The sequence below is a fragment of the Theropithecus gelada genome, chromosome 11, assembly GCF_003255815.1.
Source record: "Theropithecus gelada isolate Dixy chromosome 11, Tgel_1.0, whole genome shotgun sequence".
In the NCBI taxonomy this organism is placed as follows: domain Eukaryota; kingdom Metazoa; phylum Chordata; class Mammalia; order Primates; family Cercopithecidae; genus Theropithecus; species Theropithecus gelada.
Window position 1 is genome coordinate 52,138,332 of NC_037679.1, and position 15,869 is coordinate 52,154,200.

The 15,869-nt window shown below is 40.8% G+C and overlaps 1 protein-coding gene across 1 annotated transcript in view; it reads right to left on the reverse strand.

Annotated features, from left to right (window-relative positions):
* Positions 1-15,869, reverse strand: part of EEA1 (early endosome antigen 1) — a 164,833-nt gene that overhangs the window by 126,990 nt on the left and 21,974 nt on the right. The gene's annotated exons all lie outside the window — the stretch shown is intronic.

The following is a 15,869-nucleotide window of genomic DNA, read 5'->3' on the forward strand; positions in this document are numbered from 1 at the left end:
TTGCTTTGTCACCCAGGCTGGAGTGCAGTGGTGCAATCTCGGCTCACTGCAACCTCCGCCTCCCAGGCTCAAGTGATCCTCCCATCTAAGCCACCCAAGTAGCTGGGACCACAGGCACACACCACCACACCCAGCTAATTTGTTGTATTTTTGGTAAAGACGAGGTTTCACCATGTTGCCCAAAATGGCCTCAAACTCCTGAGCTCAAACAATCTGCCCACCTCCGCCTCCCAAAGTGCTGGGGTTACAGATGTGAGCCACAATGCTCAGACTACCATTGTACTGTTAACAAAAATCAGAAAGTCCTCAAGATGCAAGCTCAAGGAGGAAAAAAAAAAGAAATCAGAAAGTTCTCAAGATCCAAGTTAAAGCAAAAAAATCAGAAGATGCAGAACTAAAACGCAGATCTGATTTCTTTGACAATGCTTTCTCTCTCTCTCTTTTTTTTTTTTTTTTTAAACAAGAGTCTTGCTCTGTCACCCAGGCTGGAGTTATAGTGGCACGATCTCGGCTCACTGCTATCTCTACCTCCTGGGTTCAAGCAATTCTCCTGCCTCAGACTCCTGAGTAGTTGGGACTATAGACACATGCCACCATGTCCAGCTAATTTTTTTGTGCGTATTTTTAGTGGAAACGGGGTTTCACCATGTTGGCCAGGCTGTTCTCGAACTCCTGACCCCAAGTGATCCCCGCCTTGGCCTCCCAAAGTGCTGGGATTACAGGCGTGAGCCACAGCGCCAGCCGGCAATGCTCTCTTTTCTACACAAACTAAAACTACAGTGATTCAAGTGTGCAAAAAAGACCAATGCAGCCCAAGTTATCAAGTCCCCATCACCTACCATTCAAACCAGTCATTAACATCCATCTCCAATACTTGATATGACACCATCAGAGGCGCATTTTGAAGGGTTAAAGGTCTTTTCCCCCTGCACCATTTATCACTTAGCATTATCATTTATTAAAATCTAGGTGTTACTTTTATATCAAATTGCTTTTTGGATGAATTTGAAACATAGTAAAACACTGCGTAAAAAGAGATTTAAAGCACAAAAACTGACTCAATAATACTCATCAAAAAATATATAGGTACATGCTAGCATTATCCACACTTTACACATGAGGGAACCAAGGCATAGAGACTAAGTAAATTGCCCAAAGTCAGATGGGTAATAAAGGGAAGAAGGGATTTTAATTAGAGCAGTATGACTCTTAATCACTAACCAATACTCCTTCTCTGTTAGACATCTCCACTGAAATGCCCCTCAATCACCCAAGATTCAAAACACCTCACTACACATTTGCCTCAAGATGTGAACATCCTGTACATCACTACTAAATGTTCAACCTAAATGCCAAATAAGGATGAATTCATAATGCTATATTCATCAAAATGATTATAAAAACTACATACAATGGAAAAATATACATGATTTAAATTATATATGAAAACTACTGATATAAGAAAAAAGACTAAAAAGAAATATTCCAAAATTCAAATTATGATTTCTGTAGTAAAACAGGAATCTTCATTTTTATGTTTTTCAGTTTTAGTTTTTGCTACTTTTTTTCTTCAGAATTTTAGATCCACACTTGAATTGCTTTTATCTTGAAAAAAATGTTTTATGTTAAAGATAAGCAAACCCAGTTGAATAGACAGCATTCCTTTTTTTTCCCTCATGCAGATACTTTGCACATTTATTTAGAGGCATATCTCATTTTATTGTGTGTCACTTTATTGCACTTTGCAGATGTGGTGCTTTTTAGATATTGAAAGTTTGTGTCAACTCTGCCGTCAAGCAAATCTATTGCTGCCATTTTTTCAAAAGCGTGTGCCCACTTTGTATCTCTGTGTCACATTTTGGTAATTCTCACAATATTTCAAGCATTTTTATTATTATCATATCTGTTATGGTGACCTGTGATGAATGATCTTTGAAGTTACTGCAATTATTTTGGGGCACTACAACCCATACCCATATAAGATGGCAAACTTAATTGATAAATGTTGTATGTGTTCTGACTGCTCCACTCACTGGCCATTTCCCAGTCTCTCTCCCTTCTCCTTGAGCCTCCCTATTCCTTGGGATACAACCATATTAAAATTAGACCAAGTAATAACCCTATAATGGCCTCTAAGTGTTCAAGTGAAAAGAAGAGCTGCTCATTTCTCACTTTAAATCAAAAGCTAGAAATGATTAAGCTTAATGAGGAAGGCATGTGGAAAGCTGAAACAGACCAAAGGCTAGGCCTTTGTGCCAAACAGCCAAATGCGAATGCAAAGAAAAAGTTCCTGAGGAAATTAAAAGTGCTACTCCAGTGAACACACAAATGATAAGAGCACAAATTGCTGAGAACATTTTAGTGACCTGGATAGAAGTTCAAACCAGCCAAAACATTCCCTTAAACCAAAGCCTAATTCAGAGAAAGGCCATCTCTTCAATTCTACGAAGGCTGACAGAGACGAGGAAGCTGCAGAAGAAATGTTTGAAGGTAGCAGAGGTCGGTTCATGGGATTTAAGGAAAGAAGCTGTCTCCATAACATAAAAATGCAAAGTGAAGCAGCAAGTGATGATGAAGCTGCAGCAAGTTATCCAGAAGATCTAGCTAAGATAACTGATGAAGATGTCTATGTTAACAGATTTTCAATTCAGGAAAAAACAGCCTTCTATTGGAAGAAGATGTCATCTAGAACTACTATGGCTGGAGAAGAGAAATCAATACTGGGCTTCCAAGCTTCGACTTCCAGGCTTCAAAGAACAGGGTAATTCTTGTTAGGGGTTAATGCAGCTGATGACTTTTAAGTTCAAGCCAATGATCATTTATACCGTTCTGAAATTCCTAGGACCCTTAAGAATTATGCTAATGCTACTCTGTGCTCTATAAATAGAACGAGAAAGCCTAATTAATAGCACATCTGTTTACCACATGGATCACTGAATTTTTTTTTTTTTTTTTTGAGACGGAGTCTCACTCTGTTGTCCAGGCTGGAGTGCAATGGCCTGATCTCGGCTCACTGCAAGCTCCACCTCCCGGGTTCATGCCATTCCCCAGCCTCAGCCTCCTGCCTCAGAGTAGCTGGGACTACAGGCACCTGCCACCACGCCCAGCTAATTTTTTTTTTTTTTTTTTTGTATTTTTAGTAGAGACAGGGTTTCACCGTGTTAGCCAGGATGGTCTGGATCTCCTGACCTCATGATCCGCCCGCCTCAGCCTCCCAAAGTGCTGGGATTACAGGCGTGAGCCACTGCGCCTGTCCAGATCACTGAATATTTTAAGCCCGCTATCAAGAGCTGTTACTGGAAAAAAAAAAATCCTTTCAAAAATATCGCTGTCTATTAACAAGTCACCTGGTCACCCAAGAGCTCTCCTGGAGGCATACAAGGAGTTTAATGTTGTTTTCATGCCAATTAATATAACATCCACTCTGAAGCCCATGGATCAAGGAGTAATTTTGACTTTCAAGTCTTATTATTTAAGAAATATATTTTGTAAGGCTATAACTACTATAGTGATTCCTCTGACAGAACTGGGCAGAGTGTGTGGAAAACCTTCTAAAAAGGTCACCACTCTAGATGTGATTAAGAACATTTGTGATTCATGGGAGGAAGTCAAAATATCAACACTAACAAGAGTTTAGAAGTTGATTCCGACCTTCATAATGACTGTGAGGGGTTCAAGACTCCAGTAGAGCAGATACGGTGGAATCAGCAAGAAAACCAGAATTAAAAGTGGAGCCGGAAGATGTGACTGATAATTTTCTTTTTTTTTTTTTTTTTTCCTCAAGACGGAGTCTCACTCTGTCACCAGGCTGGAGTGCAGTGGCGTGATCTCAGCTCTCTGCAACCTCCGCCTCCCGGGTTCAAGCGATTCTCCTGCCTCAGCCTCCTGAGTAGCTGGGACTACAGGTGCATGCCACCATGCCAAGCTAATTTTTGTATTTTTAGCAGGGACGGGGTTTCACCATGTTGGCCAGGATGGTCTCGATCTCTTGACCTCGTGATCCGCCCACTTCGGCCTCCCAAAGTGCTGGGATTACAGGTGTGAGCCACCGCGCCCAGCATGACTGATAATTTTCATGACAAAACTTTAATGGAGGAGGAATGGCTTCTTAGGGATGAGCAAAGAAGGTAGTTTCTTGAGATGAAATCTACTACTGGAGAAGATGCTGTGAATACTGTTAAAATGACAATCAAGAATTTAGAATATTCCATAAATTTAGTTGATAAAGCATCAGCAGCTTTTGGGAGGACTGACTCAAGTTTTGAAGGAAGTTCTATTGTGGGTAAGATGCTATCAAACAGAATGCTACAGGGAAATTTTTCATGAAAGGAAGAGTTAATCAAAGCAAAGCAGCAAACTTCATTGTTATTCTAAGAAACTGCCACAACTCCAACCTGACCAACACAGTGAAACTCCATCTCTACTAAAAATACAAAAATTAGCCATGCGTGGTGGTGCACGCCTGTAATCCCAGCTACTCAGGAGGCTGAGGCAGGAGAATCGCTTGAATCTGAGAGGTGGAGGCTGCAGTGAGATTACACCACTGAAAGAAAATAAAAAAAGGAAAAAAAAGAAATTGACACAGCCATCCCAACCTTCAGAAATCTCCACCCTGGTCAGTCAGCAGCTATCAGTATAGAGGCAAAACCTTCCACAAGCAAAAAGATTATGACTAGCTGGGCAAAGTGGCCCACATCTGTAATCCTAGTGCTTTGGGAGGCCAAAGCAGGAGGATCGCTTGAGACTAGGCATTTGAGACCACTCTGGGCAACATAATGAGACCCCATCTCTAACAAAAAAATACAAAAATTAGCAAGGTGTGGTGGCATGCACCTGTAGTCCCAGCTACTAATGAGGCAGGAGAATAGGGTCTGGAGCCAGGGAACCTAAGGCTGTTTCACAGCAACTTCCTAGAACTAAATTGAAAGGAAAACCCTAACTTTCCACACCTAAGTAACAAAAGGATCTTTTAACCTTTTCTGCACAGCAGATGGGAAATTGGCTATCCACAACAAATCAGATTGCAGGCAACTCTTCATTTGCATAGAAGTATAACTGTGTAGCTTCACCCTAGGCTCTGATTGGTTGCCTTTTGCAACCAATCAGATGTTTGCACAGGAGTGTGACCTCTGTAATTTTACTTCAGCCTCTGGTTGGCTGCTTTCTGCAACCAACCAGACTGATTGTGGGCTACTACTTCATTTACATGAGGTGAGCGTGAAGTGGCTAATGGGAAACGTCCAGGGAGTATTTGGACCCAAGAAGATTCTGCATCCAGGCCCTTGAGCCGCTGCTCAGGCCCACTCCCACACTGTGGAGTGTACTTTTGTTTTCAGTAAATCTCTGCTTTTGTTCTTTTGTTGCTTCATTCTTTCCTTGCTTTGCTGGGCATTTTGTCCAATTCTTTATTCAAAACGCCAAGAACCTGGACAACTTGCAGTCACAACCCTCTACCAGTGACACTAGGAAGGCTGAGGTGGGAGGATCACTTAAGCCCAGGAATTCAAAAATACAGTGAGCTATGATCACACAACTGCACTATAGACTGGGTGACAGAGCGAGACTCTGTCTCATCAAAGAAAAAAGATTACAAATCACCAAAGGCTCCAACGATTGTTAGCATTTTACAGCAATAAAATATTTTTTAATTAAGGTATCTACTTAATTAGACATAATGCTATTGCACACTTAATAGACTACAGTATGCTGTGAATATAATTTTTATATGCACTGTGAAACCAAAGAATTTATGTGACTCATTTTGTTGCGATACTTGTTTCATTGCAGTGATCTAGAACCAAGCCCGCAATATCTCCGAGATATGCCTATATACAAGTATGCCTATATACTTGTATAATTTTTATATAAATCGGGAAACTAGAACAAATACAAAATAACAACCAGTAATTAAAGCTACAGAGAAACTCCCAAACTCTTCTTAAATATACTTCCTCAAAGAAGGGTATAAGATTAAACTTTTATTTCATATTCTGGATAGAGTATTAACCTAGCATGCCATGACAAGGTGGAAATAAAATGATCTTGAACCTTTTTTTTTTTATTTTTATTTTTATTATTATTATTATACTTTAAGTTCTAAGGTACATGTGCATAATGTGCAGGTCTGTTACATATGTATACTTGTGCCATGTTGGTGTGCTGCACCTATCAATTCGTCAGCACCCATCAACTCATCATTTACATCAGGTATAACTCCCAATGCAATCCCTCCCCCCTCCCTCCTTCCCATGATAGGCCCCAGCGTGTGATGTTCCCCTTCCCGAGTCCAAGTGATCTCATTGTTCAGTTCCCAACTATGAGTGAGAACATGCAGTGTTTGGTTTTCTGTTCTTGTGATAGTTTGCTAAGAACGATGGTTTCCAGCTGCATCCATGTCCCTACAAAGGACACAAACTCATCCTTTTTTATGGCTGCATAGTATTCCATGGTGTATATGTGCCACATTTTCTTAATCCAGTCTGTCACTGATGGACATTTGGGTTGATTCCAAGTCTTTGCTATTGTGAATAGTGCCACAATAAACATACGTGTGCATGTGTCTTTATAGCAGCATGATTTATAATTCTTTGGGTATATACCCAGTAATGGGATGGCTGGGTCATATGGTACATCTAGTTCTAGATCCTTGAGGAATCGCCATACTGTTTTCCATAATGGTTGAACTAGTTTACAATCCCACCAACAGTGTAAAAGTGTTCCTATTTCTCCACATCTCTCCAGCACCTGTTGTTTCCTGACTTTTTAATGATTGCCATTCTAACTGGTGTGAGATGGTATCTCATTGTGGTTTTGATTTGCATTTCTCTGATGGCCAGTGATGATGAGCATTTTTTCATGTGTCTGTTGGCTGTAGGAATGTCTTCTTTTGAGAAGTGTCTGTTCATATCCTTTGCCCACTTTTTGATGGGGTTGTTTGTTTTTTTCTTGTAAATTTGTTTGAGTGCTTTGTAGGTTCTGGATATTAGCCCTTTGTCAGATAAGTAGATTACAAAAATTTTCTCCCATTCTGTAGGTTGCCTGTTGACTCTGATGGTAATTTCTTTTGCTGTGCAGAAACTCTTTAGTTTAATTAGATCCCATTTGTCAATTTTCGCTTTTGCTGCCATTGCTTTTGGTGTTTTAGACATGAAGTCTTTGCCCATACCTATGTCCTGAATGGTACTACCTAGGTTTTCTTCTAGGGTTTTTATGGTATTAGGTCTAACATTTAAGTCTCTAATCCATCTTGAATTAATTTTCGTATAAGGAGTAAGGAAAGGATCCAGTTTCAGCTCTCTACTTATGGCTAGCCAATTTTCCCAGCACCATTTATTAAATAGGGAATCCTTTCCCCATTTCTTGTTTTTCTGAGGTTTGTCAAAGATCAGATGGCTGTAGATGTGTGGTATTATTTCTGAGGACTCTGTTCTGTTCCATTGGTCTATATCTCTGTTTTGGTACCAGTACCATGCTGTTTTGGTTACTGTAGCCTTGTAGTATAGTTTGAAGTCAGGAGCATGATGCCTCCAGCTTTGTTCTTTTGACTTAGGATTGTCTTGGCAATGCGGGCTCTTTTTTGGTTCCATATGAACCTTTTTTAAAATACTTATGTTCTTTAGGATTCTCAAAATAACTCAGGGTTCTGTGAGGTTCTGTCAACTAAAGATGACAAAGAAGGAACATTATGGCTGGGTGAAATGGCTCACGTCTGTAATCCCAGCACTTTGGGAGGCTGAGGTGGGTGGATCACTTCAGGTTAGGAGTTCGAGACCAGCCTGGCCAATATGGTAAAACCCCGTCTCTACTAAAAATACAAACATTAGCTGGGTATGGTGGTGCACACCTGTAATCCCAGCTATTCGGGAGGCTGAGGCAGGAGAATTGCTTGAACCTGGGACGCAGAGGTTGCAGTGAGCCGAGATCGTGCCACCTCACTCCAGCCTAGGTGACAGAGCGAGATTCTATCTCAAAAAAAAAAAAAAAAAAAAGGGGGCCCATTACTTGTGTAATTATTTTTTTTTTTTTTTTTTTTTTTCTTTCTTAGAGACGGGTCTCACAATGCTGCCCAGGCTGGTCTTGAACTCCCAGGCTCAAGTGATCCTCCACCCACTTCATCCTCCCAAAGTGCTGAGATTAAGAGCCCCCGCATCCAGCCTATGTTTCAATGAAGATGGTTAGAGAACATCAGAGGCACAGTTCAGAAAGAGACAGGCACTTTACTAATGAGAAAAAAAAAAAAAAAAAAAATTGTTAAGAGATGGAGGAGGCAACAACTATCCTGTCCAAGAATAGTAGCAACCACCACACCAAGGCTTATCGAAAACAAGTAGAAAGTGGCAGAATTTCAATAAAGTACTAAAGATGAAGAATGCAAAATGAATCTCTGGCCAAAGGCAAAAAAAAAAAAAAAAAATGAGAGGAGCTGGATATGAGGAGTCTCCATTTGGTTGTCAGTATCAGGAGACACTACCCAAAATGATGAAATTGTAAGGCTTTCATCCTCAGAGAAGTCAGAGAAGGTTAAACCAACCAATACATGAGTGAAATAAACATGAATTTTAGATACCACCTATCTAGATCAAATCCCACTTCAGCCTAACTTCAATTTGCTACAGGCTTTAGAGAGGTTGCACTTTATTGCCCAGTCTCGGAACCTGAGCACTACCTCCTGCCTCAGCATGGTTGCTGACCCTTCTTCTGGGAAGTTTCCACTTTCTAGACAAGCAGACAAAGCTTGTGAAATAATCAAAGCAGTGATGCCAAGGATGTCATGGCAGAAGGCCTGGGTTCCTGAGCCACTGAGAGCTCACAGGGCTGGATTTGACATTCCTGATGCATTACACAGGCACATTCATCCTGCTGACACTGTAATCTGTCCTCATTGGGAAAGTCAGGATCATCTTCCTGGGCACTGAACAGGGTCAGCTTTTAATCTAGTCTCTTCACTTTGTGGTGGGACCAAAGGTGCTGGAAGAATTAGGGGAGAGGGAGCAGTGGGCCTCTATTTTCTCCTTCCTCTTGCTCGGTCTCATTTTCTTTGTCCTTACAATCTTCCTAAAATGCCTATGCTTTTTTGGAAGTTGATCTAGCTTTCTTTTCTGGACTGGAGGCACAGCAGGATATTGTGAAACCTCAGCCACATGACTCTTGGATGTCTCCTCCAATGGCTGTGATAATGATTCCAAACTTTTCTTCAGAGAGTCATTCTCCCTTGGGTGGAATTTATCTTCTGCATCTTGAGTATTTGGTGATAGGTTCAAGTGTTTTTTTTGTTTTTTTGTTTTCTTGTTTTTGAGACACAGTGTCGCACCGTCTCCCAGGCTGGAGTGCAGTGGCGCGATCTCGGCTCACTGCAAGCTCCAACTCCCAGGACCACACCATTCTCCTGCCTCTGCCACCCGAGTAGCTGGGACTACAGGCGCCCACTGGCTAATTTTTGTATTTTTAGTAGACAGAGGGTTTCACTGTGTTAGCCAGGATGGTCTCGATCTCCTGACCTCGTGATCCACCCGCCTCAGCCTCCCAAAGTGCTGGGATTACAGGTATGAGCCACCGCGCCCGGCCCAGGTTCAAGTCTTTAGTGACATGTTTGGGCGATTGGAGATTCCTAAACTCTGTCACTGAGGTCTTTTTTTTTTTTTTTTAACCTACTATGCTTATCCCAGCCAGCTTTGCAGAAACAAGGAATCACAACAAAAGGGACCAAAAGTCATATGATTTTTTTAAAAAGGTAGTTAACACCCTGACTGTTTCCAATGATGTATCCTTAGCTATCACAGATACAGGAGGAATACTGATCTCAGATTTCTCCCCTCGACTTATCTAAACGCATTCAAGGGCTTTCAGAAAAAAAATCCTCAAGTTCTTCTCAGCCTAGGGAATCTCAGATTTCCTGGTACAGTATGGAGGAGCAGGCCTCAGTCTCCACAGTCCCTTTAAATTTTCCCAAAATCTAACATTCTAAAACTGTCTAAATTTATCCAGAGTATGTTTTTACTGTGTTCATTTAATGCCCACAAAATTTTCTTGTTTTCATATCAGCTACAGTCCTGCCAACACCAAAGCAAGATTCATTCCCAAAATAATATAATTGAGACATGAATTTATAAATAAATAAAAGCCAGTTCTGGATTTAATGATACATTCATGGATGTGGCAAAAAGTAAATGGCGAAAACGTTTTAAAAGAGCACTTAAATTTTTTTTTGTTTTTGTTTTGTTTTGTTTTGTTTTGTTTTGTTTGAGACAGTCTCGCTCTGTCACCCAGGCTGGAGTACAACAGCGTGATCTCGGCTCACTGCCATCTCTGCCTCCCAGGTTCAAGTGATTCTCCTGCCTCAGCCTCCCCAGTAGCTGGACTTACGGGCACACGCCACCACGCCCAGCTAATTTTTATATTTTTAGTAGAGACGGGGTTTCACCATGTTGGCCAGGCTGATCTCGAACTCCTGACCTCAATTGATCCACCTGCCTCAGTCTCCCAAAGTGCTGGGATTACAGGCGTGAGCCAACATGTCCAGGCTAAATTGGATATTTAATATAAAGAACTGTTCTATAAAACTAGAAATTCATTTTTGATTCATTAACATTTCAATAGCTTCACACTACGATGGTATTAAGAATAATGAAAGATACTGGAAACAGGAAGTTATACTTCCAAAGAACTGTATTTTCCCCATTTCTGTTTCCTTTATTTTTCCAGATGCCAGATGGCTTTTCACTAAGGTTTTTCTTGACTGAGAGGAAGTAAGTAATTCAAAGAAATATTGTACTTTTTTTTATTTTTGTAAAGATGAAGTCTCCGTATGTTGCCTAGGCTCATCTCGAACTTACGGGCTCCAGTGATTCTCCTGCCTCAGCCTCCCAAAATGCTGGGATTACAGGTGTGAGCCACCATGGCCACCTGAAATAAGGTACTTCTACATAATCCTATTATCACCACCAAAAATACCCTTTCTCAAATTTGCCTAAAATAATCCTAGTAAATATACCTAAGTAAAGCCCAAGAGGCACAGGGAGTAAACGGAGAAAAAAACAAGGAAACCCTCACAAGATAGGGGTTTTTGATGCCCATATTTTAAGTATACTCCTCATGATTGCTGTTAAATTATCTAAGAACTTCTTGTTCTTTTTTTTTTTTTTTTTTTTTTCAGACGGAGTTTCACTCTTGTTGCCCAAGCAGGAGTGCAATGGCACAATCTCGGCTCATTGCAACCTCTGCCTCCCAGATTCAGGTGATTCTCCTGCCTCAGCCTCCCGAGTAGCTGGGACTACAGGTGCACGCCACCATGCCCAGCTAATTTTTTGTATTTTTAGTAGAAACGGGGTTTTTCCATGTTGGTCAGTCTGGTCTCAAACTCCTGACCTCAGATGATCCGCCCACCTCAGCCTCTCAAAGTGTTGGGATTACAGGTGTGAGCCATTGCGCCCAGCCTTCATTCTTGTTCTATTTTTAAACCACTAAAATTCCTTTATTTCAATGAGAAGCCCAAAAACAATAAAATTAACTCTAAATAAACAATATAAAGCATTCTGAGTTTTTCACTTATAAAAGTTTTATTTTGCAAAAAGAATGGGATTGGAATGATTTATGCTAAAAATTTAAAGTGATAGGCTGGGCACAATGATTCACATCTGTAATCTACCACTTTGGGAGGTCGAGGTGGGAGGATCACGTCAGCCCAGGAAGTCAACACTGCAGTGAACTGTGATTATGCCACTTTACTCCAGCCTGGGCAACAGAGTAAGACCTTGTCTCCAAAAAAAAAAAAAGAATTTCAAATATTATTAAGATGGAACCAATCTTAAAAACAAGGTAAGTATCACAATGGACCAAAAATAAAATGGAAACATAGAGTATCCAGGATTCTGGAATCTAAAACAGGTAGAGGCAGCTAAGTTCAGTAATAAGAACCAAAATCGCCCTGGATGTGCAAGATAACAAGAAGCCAGGCCCACTGTGAAAACTTAGTAATCGGGGCAAGGCAACTATCTCTTGCAATGAATAGAAACTCTTTAAAAAGCTGTAAATCCGGCCAGGTGCGATGGCTCACGCCTGTAATCCCAGCACTTTGGGAGGCCGAGGTGGGCATAACACGAGGTCAAGAGTTCGAGACCAGCCTGGCCAATAGGGTGAAACCCCGTCTCTACTAAAAATACAAAAATAGCTGGGCGTGGTGGTGGGTACCTGTAATCTGAGCTACTTGGGAGGCTGAGGCAGTAGAGTCATTTGAACCTGGGAGGCAGAGGTTGCAGTGAGGCAAGACTGCGCCACTGCACTCCAGCCTGGGCAACGGTGCAAAATTCTGTCTCAAAAAAAAAAAAAAAGCTGTAAATCCTGCCATGCACTGTTTAGGCCCAAAATCTGAGCAGAGCTTTTCCAGGTAGAGATGAGAGGGCATTCCAACCAAAGCATTATTTGTAACAGCTTATAAATCATAAGCAACCTATATGTTAAAATGAAGAAACTGTTAACTAAACTATGACGTAACTGTTCAATAGTCTTGACAATTAATGGGATAAGTGTGTAGGTTAAAAAATATGAAGGTTATGTAGAAAAATGAGAATGCAGTCAGAAGCGGTGGCTCATGCCTGTAATCCCAGCACTTTGGGAGGCAGAGGCAGGCAGATTACCTGAGGTCGGGAATTCGAGACCAGCCTGACCAACATGGAGAAACCCCGTCTCTACTAAAATATAAAAATTAGCCAGGCATGCTGGCAGGTGCCTGTAGTCTCAGCTACTTGGGAGGCTGAGGCAGGAGAATCACTTGAACCCGGGAGGTGGAGGTTGCAGTGAGCCAAGATATTATCATTGCACTCCAGCCTGGGCAACAAGGGCAAAACTCCATCTCAAAAAAAAAAAAAGAAAAATGAGAATGCACATGATATATGATATAGCTACTATGAGAAATAAAAAAAAAGAAAAAACAAAAAAAAGAAAGAAAAGAATGTATATGATATAAATCCTGAATTTACCAAAGAGGTAAATACAACATTGGAATATATTATGACTTCAATTACATAAAAATATACACACATAAAAAGATTAAAAGGTAATCATATAAAATCAATGAGTTTCATGTTAGGGTGATTTTTTTGTTGTTACTTTTCCCCCTTATATTACTGAAAAGATGAGATTTGTGTTAAGATGATTTTATTAACCACCCAGCTACTTCCACCCATAATTTTTTGTTAGTGTTGTCATATTACTTTTTAAAGTTTTCTTTTTTTTTTTTTTTTTTTTTGAGATGGAGTTTCTCTCTTGTTGCGCAGGCTGGAGTGCAATGGTGCGAACTTGGCTCACCGCAACCTCTGCCTCCCGGGTTCAAGCGATTCTCCTGCCTCAGCCTCCTGAGTAGCTGGGATTACAGGCACACACCACCACCCTGGCTAATTTTGTATTTTTAGTAGAGACAGGGTTTCTCCATGTTGGTCAGGCTGGTCTTGAACTCCCGACCTCAGGTGATCCGCCCACCTCGGCCTCCCAAAGTGCTGGGATTACAGGCATGAGCCACCGCGCCCGGCCAAAAGTTTTCTGATTTTTAAAAAACTATTTGGGCTTGACAAAAAGATCCAGAGAATTCTAATTATCAAACACTTATCATTAATGTTTAAGTAGCTACAACCAAAGAGACCAACTAAAGGAAAACCAGCTACAACAAAACTATTTCTCTATTCACTATACTTCTGAACAAATGTTTGAGTTTTCCACACCAATTCTCTGCAGACACCAACTGTTATGTCCTACAATTTAATTGAATTCTGACACTATCTGGAATTAGCAGAGACCTCACAGACTAAGGGACCAGTCTCTTAAGACTGCCCTCCCCTTCTAACGCCAATAGCAAATAAAAGGTCCACAGGTTACCCACACTTTTGTCTACCTTGGCTACATATGGGGAACTCTCACAACTCCCCTCCTCAGGTTTGATAATTTGCTACAGCAGCTCAAAGAACTCAGGGAAACATTTTACTTATATTTACTTTAAAAGATATCTTAAAGGATACAAATAGCCAGATGAAGCAGTATGTTAGGGAAGGTCTGGAGGGGTCCCAAGCACAGGAGCTTCTGTCCCCATGAATTTAGAGATATGTCACTTTCCCAGCACATGAATGCATTCGACAACTAGGCAGATCTCCAAAACCATTGTTTAAGGTTTTTACAGAGGTTCCATTATGTAAGCATGATTGATTAAGTCATTGGCCATTGGTGATTAACTCAATCTCTAGCCTCTCTCTATTCCTGAAGGTCAGAGGGTAGGGCTGAAAGTTCCATATCCTTAATCTTGTGGCTAGTGTCTATGGCAACCAGTCCCCAACCTGAAGCTATCTAGGGGCCCATCAATATCACCTTATTAGCATAAACTCAGCTATTGCCAAAAGGTACTTATTATGAATGACAAATGACACTCCTTTCACCTCCATCACTCAAGGAATTCCAAAAGTTTTAGGAGTCCATGACAGAAACAAGAAAAAAATATATATATATATTTCTTATTATAACACAATATTATATTAATATTTGAAATTATGAAAAAAATACATAGTATTCAAAGTATTTACTTCAAATAAGAACGGATGTTGGCTGGGTGCGGTAGCTCACACCTGTAATCCCAACAATGGGAGGCCAAAGCGTGTGGATCATTTGAGGTCAGGAGTTAGAGATCAGCCTGGCCAACTTGGTAAAACCCCATCTCTACTAAAAATACACACAAAAAAAAAAAAATAGCTGAGCGTGGTGGCACACACCTGTAATTCCAGCTACTGGGGAGCCCAGGGCAGGAGAATCACTTGAACCCAGGAGACGGAGGTTGCAGTGAGCCGACATCATGCCACTGCACTCCAGCTTGGGTGACAGAGAGACTCTGTCTCAAAAAAAAAAAAAAAAGAACAGATGCCTGCAATAAATAGGATATCCCAGATTGCTGGTAAAAAACAAATTCATACTACAAGATCAGTATAAAACAGCATTAATCTCTGCAAAATCTATCAAAGAAGCAAACACAAATGTGAGAAAGAACAGCACTTTACTGGGAGAAAAATTGTTATTGTTTACTACGTGAAATATCTTAAGAAATATCACTGTCACAGAAGTTTTAACAACCTACAACTTTTTTGAAATAAATGATTTATCTATTGCAGACTAGTTGTTTACTGAGTATAATTTAGACATATTTCTTTTTTTTTTTTTTTTAAATAGGCAAAATCTCACTCTGACCCAGGCTGAAGTGCAGTGACACAATCATGGCTCATCATAGCCTCGAATTTCCTGGGCTCAAGCCATCCTCCTGCCCCAGCCTACTGAGTAGCTAGGACTACAGATGAGTGCCATCACACCTGACTAATCTTCTTTTCTTTTTTTCTTTTTTTTTTTTTCTGAGACAGGGTCTTACTCTGTCAACTAGGTTGGAGTGCAGTGGTGCAATCTCAGCTCATTGCAACCTCTGCCTCCTGGGGTTCAAGACATCCTCCCACCTCAGCCTCCTGAGTAGCTGGGACTATAGGCATATGCCACCACACCCGACTAATTTTTGTGGTTTTTTATACAGATGGAGTTTTGCCATGTTGCCCAGGCTGGTCTCAAATTCTTGGGTGCAAGCAATCCACCTGCCTCAGCTTCCCAAAGGGCTGAGATTACAGGCATGAGTCACCATGTCTGGCCCTGGCTAATTTTCTTTAAGCAAAATTATTTCTAAAACTGGAAAGGATACAAGTATTAGAAATTAAATAATTAAATTAAATAATATACAACTCAAAATCTTGGGGATTTATAAGATATCTATAAGGATTTCTTATAAAATGTAACTTTTGGGGCCGAGTGCAGGGGCTCATGTCTGTAATCCCAGCACTCTGGAAGGCCAAGGCGGGCGG